The sequence below is a fragment of the Psammomys obesus genome, unplaced genomic scaffold (genome assembly GCF_907164565.1).
Source record: "Psammomys obesus unplaced genomic scaffold, mPsaObe1.curated_primary_1811, whole genome shotgun sequence".
Lineage (NCBI taxonomy): Eukaryota > Metazoa > Chordata > Mammalia > Rodentia > Muridae > Psammomys > Psammomys obesus.
In genome coordinates, this window is record NW_026596088.1 from 9528061 (window position 1) to 9532649 (window position 4589).

At 43.5% G+C, this 4589-nt stretch overlaps 1 pseudogene; it reads right to left on the bottom strand.

Annotated features, from left to right (window-relative positions):
• Positions 1-4181: 4181 nt before the first annotated feature.
• On the bottom strand, positions 4182-4287 carry LOC129691562 (U2 spliceosomal RNA; annotated as a pseudogene).
• Positions 4288-4589: the final 302 nt, after the last annotated feature.

Sequence of the window (4589 nt, forward strand, 5' to 3'; positions counted from 1 at the left end):
ATCATTTAGCCCAGGAGATGATCACACTGGACTCCTGACACTCCAGAATGAGACACCTCTTTTCTCTATAAATGACCTGGCCTCAGATTATCTATCTATCTATCTATCTATCTATCTATCTATCTATCTATCTATCTTCTATGTCTATCATAAGTCCATCTATCATCTATCTATATATCTATTTATCATCTATGTATCTATCTATCTATCATGTATGTATATATACATGTATCTATCTATCTATCTATCTATCTATCTATCTATCTATCTCATCTCTCTTTGTCCCTTGTTGCTGCTATTTATGTCAGGTTATCTGACCCATAAGCTTCCTGGGATTCTCTAGTCTTCACCTCCCTTTTCCCTATAGTAACATTGTGATTACAGATGTGCATGCTACTATGTCAGGCTTTTTGCGGGTTCAGGGGATTTGAATTGAGGTCTTCATGCTTGCCATCTGCCCAGCCCAGGTGTTTCTCAATAGTAACAGAAAACAGACTAGAGAGGATCTGACTGGTTATGGGTGGCTCTGTGGATGGGGTGGGTAAACTTTTCTTCATTTCAGTTTTCCTCTTCTTCCTTTGACACCAGCCAAACCAAGGGTATTGACTTTGGAATCAGAGAGAAGGAGGTATGAATCTTGGTCTGGCCAAGCCATTTGGTTCTGCATTGATGATCAAGCTCTCAGAATCTTAGCTTCCTCCTCTGTACTGTGAGAAAAAACAACCACCATCTCAGAGGATGCTCCACTGTGACAGTAATGTAAATGAGTGGCTGGGACTCTGCTCTGCAGCATTCTGACGATACAACGAATGCCAAAATAATTTACTTGTTTTAAATCAAATTAAATCTGGCTCTAGGCTCCCATTAACTAGGATGTTGAGAAATTCAATCACAGACATGTTTAGGGGCGTCCCTGCCAATCCCCAGAGATATACATAGTCTAGGGAACATATGCTGTGATTTAGAAATGAAGAGTGGGAGGGGCAGATGCCAGTCCCAGGGGCGAGAGTCACTGCTGCTCTTTCTGCCCCGTGCTGAGTCCGCACATCTTCTGCTCTGTCTCCAAGCTTCGTCCTTCTCAGCAGACGCAGGGCTGCGCAGGTTCTAGCTGCAGGTTGCCCACTGACCTCTCCACTCGTGTTGTCCAGTACTGTCACCTTATTGACATTCCTTGGCGTTCCTGTTGTGTTCAGAGAGAACGCCAATTCTACCCTTGAGAGTCCCAAACCTCCACTCCCCTGTTTGTCTCAAGAAAGTGAAGCTCTATCTACCCACTATCCCTAGTAGGTCCTCCTCTTTCTCCAAGAATGAGCTTCCCTGCCTCCTCTGGTGGTCTGGAGTTTCCATGTCTGTATCTATCTAGTTTACCCCCTGGTGGAGACTCTGGTCAGTGTTCCTTTTACCATTTCCTTTATGCCAGTGGAATTTTTAGCTGCACAGGAAATGCCAAGAATAGAGCCGACATTTAGCAGCCTGCTTTGGAGTGGGAACAATCATGACCTTGGATTCTAGCCAAAGGGATCTAGGTAGAGAGGCCCCTCTTCAACCCTTCTCTTTTTCTACCCAACTGTCCAGAATGTTGATGCTGCCATCTTGGGACAAGAGCATGATGGACATGCCTTGAATGATATTAAAAAAAAAAAAAAAAAAGAGTCATGCAGGGACAGAATCCTTAATTATAAGAAAGGAAATTTCAGCCCATGTCATGGTGGTTGGTCATGAAGGGGACAAGTTGAAGGAAAATGATGGTAAATGAGCCTGAATCCCTGATGACCTCCCACTTCAGAGCTTCTGACCTTGAACTTCTTGTGACACAAGATGAAATGTTCCTCCCCATGGACTAATCAGCTTTATTGGGCATTTTATGGCACAAAAGCACCCTCAGGGATGGGAGGTGAAGGACCACAGGTCACAGAAGCCCTAGCCTGGGCTTCTTGGTTTTAAATATGGAGGGGGAAATCCCTCCTGATCTTTTCAGCCTCCTTGAACATCAAGAACAAGCATGGAGAGCTATCTCTGTAAATTATCCCTCCATATGTAAAGAGCCCAGCATGGAATCTGACACATTTAAGCAGTCAGTAAAAGGGAGCTATTTTTCTTTTTCTTATTAGCATAATGCCTCAATAAATGTTAGTTTCCAATCCTATCTCCCGAGTATCTTCTCCTTTGCTGCTGAGTTCCTGAGTACCCTCACATTTATCTCCCTTCTCCCCTATTAAACCTAGCTCTTGAAAAGACTGTCAACTCGATTTCAATGAGGTGTCAGTGATAGATAAGGCTTAATGTATGACCTCATTCCCCAAACACTATCAGCTTGCCAGGGAGATTTACATTTAATAGGGGATTAAAGCCTTAAGCCAAAGGAATGAATCTTTAATGGTGAAATTTGAGGCACTGAAAAGCTTATGAAAAACTAATATGGGGAGGGCAGTCGGGGTCTCAGGGGTTTCTCCTTAGTGATCTTGACTTTTTTTTCCTCCCGGCTTTAGGACACCCAAAAAGTTCTCTCAGGTTTAAAAATTTGTGTTCCTCAGTAATGCACAATTAGCAGTTGACAAGCAGCAGATTCTCCATGGGGCTCTGAGGAACTGAACAGGAACCACACAAAAATGGAGAGCATCTTAGCTTCATGTGGAGCTGTCTGCCCAGTTGGGGAGCCAAGTTGTCTAAGCAAATGGATGGAACTTGTAGGAATCTGGTACCCTGTAGAGCAAAATTGCTTTGATTTAGCCATACCTGGCTACTACTTTCATTGATGGTTTTGAGGTGGGAGACAGCCAGTATTAGCTTATTTTCCTCCTTCCTTCCTAACATCTCCACCCAGTCCCATTTCTGTGCTCAAGTCTTCTACCTCACCTTCACCTCATCTTAATTCTTGTCTTGCCCTTCCCAAGTGCCTCTTTGGCTAGGCTTCCAAAACTCTTGGAGAGGGATGTGATGTGCCTTTGGATCTTTGGGCATCCAAGTCTTGATGACCTGCGGTGAGGAGGGGGTTGTTGTAGTCTTGCTCAGTGGAATTTTTCTTTTCTTTTCTTTTCTTTTCTTTTCTTTTCTTTTCTTTTCTTTTCTTTTCTTAGCTTCTGCTAGTGCTGTTTTCAGTTCATCACCTCCTCTTGGATGACCGCTGACAATGGCAAAACCCTGATCTACCTCTCTGCCAACTGTTGGCTTAGATATGCTCCCAAGTGCTGCCATCTTGCTCTATCCCTGGAGACTGAGTCACAGGTGCTCTGTCAGAGTATAACCATGAGGAGAGAGGAGGCGGGCCCCGGAGCCAGACAGGAGTGGTTCAGCGCTGGTTCCCTTTCACAAGAGTGACCTCAATCTCATCGTGTTTCCACAGAGCCCGCTTCTGTTAATGTGGCTCTGAGGACCCCCTGTAGGAGCTGCCCAGTCCCTGAGAGAACGTGGGAGAGGAGGCCCCACTTTACTTTTCAGACTACTTTAATCCGTTCTCTGGTTTGGGGTGATTTTGAAGCATATTGTAGTTTAAGGGTCACCACACTTTACCTTCCTAATTTTGTGGTTAATAAACTCTCCTAATTATGCCAAGCTGGTGTCTCCTCTCCTTCTCTCCGGGATCCCACTGACAAAGCAATAACAATGACAACAAAATTCTGATTCCCAGCACAGCAGCGACCCTGTGAGTCTCCCGCCCAACTAGCAGAGCATCTTGGGACTTGGTCTTATGCAGTGATCTCCTTGCATCCAAAGCAATAAATCCCAACACTCCCCGTGGTTGCCGGAAATCATATATAGAACCAAATGCTGTGTGTGCAATGCCTTTCTCCGTGTGTACATACTTATGATAAACTCTGACTTGCGAATTGGGTCTATCTAACACCAACAGCAACAATACACCACAGATCTTAGATGCTTCGGCAAACAACTTATTTTCCCCCTGTTCTTATGAAACAGATACTGTTTTTTCTCTTGAAAGAAATATTTCACAGCTTCTCCCTGGGATACCTGAAAGGGCAACATCCACACTTTCACACTTTGATGCAATTCGAAGTAAATAAGGATGATTTAGATAGCCTGAGCATAAGTGCTGTGATACTGTGGCAGTTGGTTTCATAATCCAAAAGGGTCCCTGTGTCAAGGGGGAGGTAGCGTATACTGTGTGGATGCCCTGGACCAACGGGAACCTGCCTTCCAGGTGACAGGGAGTAGGATGGCGTGAGATGTCACCATACTAGGGAGAATGTTTCCCAATTAAAAACATATTTTAAAACTGATAAGAACGGATACTACACTTGATCTTAGCCAAAAGGCCACTACAGTCAGGATACAAAGTGAATAAATTGTAATAAATAATGATGATGATGATGATGATGATGATGATGATAATAATAACATTTCTAAAATTTCCACTTAAAATATTCAAAACAAAATTTACTGCAGGGAAACTAAATCCTGGAAAGAAAAGCTATTAAGGGGCAGGAGGAAGAGGCTGCAGAACAGATTTTACTCTTAGCATCCACTAATTTTTCTTTTATTTATTTTTATGTTCTTGTGTGTTTCATAATATGTCCTTCCTTCCTTCCTTCCTTCCTTCCTTCCTTCCTTCCTTCCTTCCTTCCTTCCTT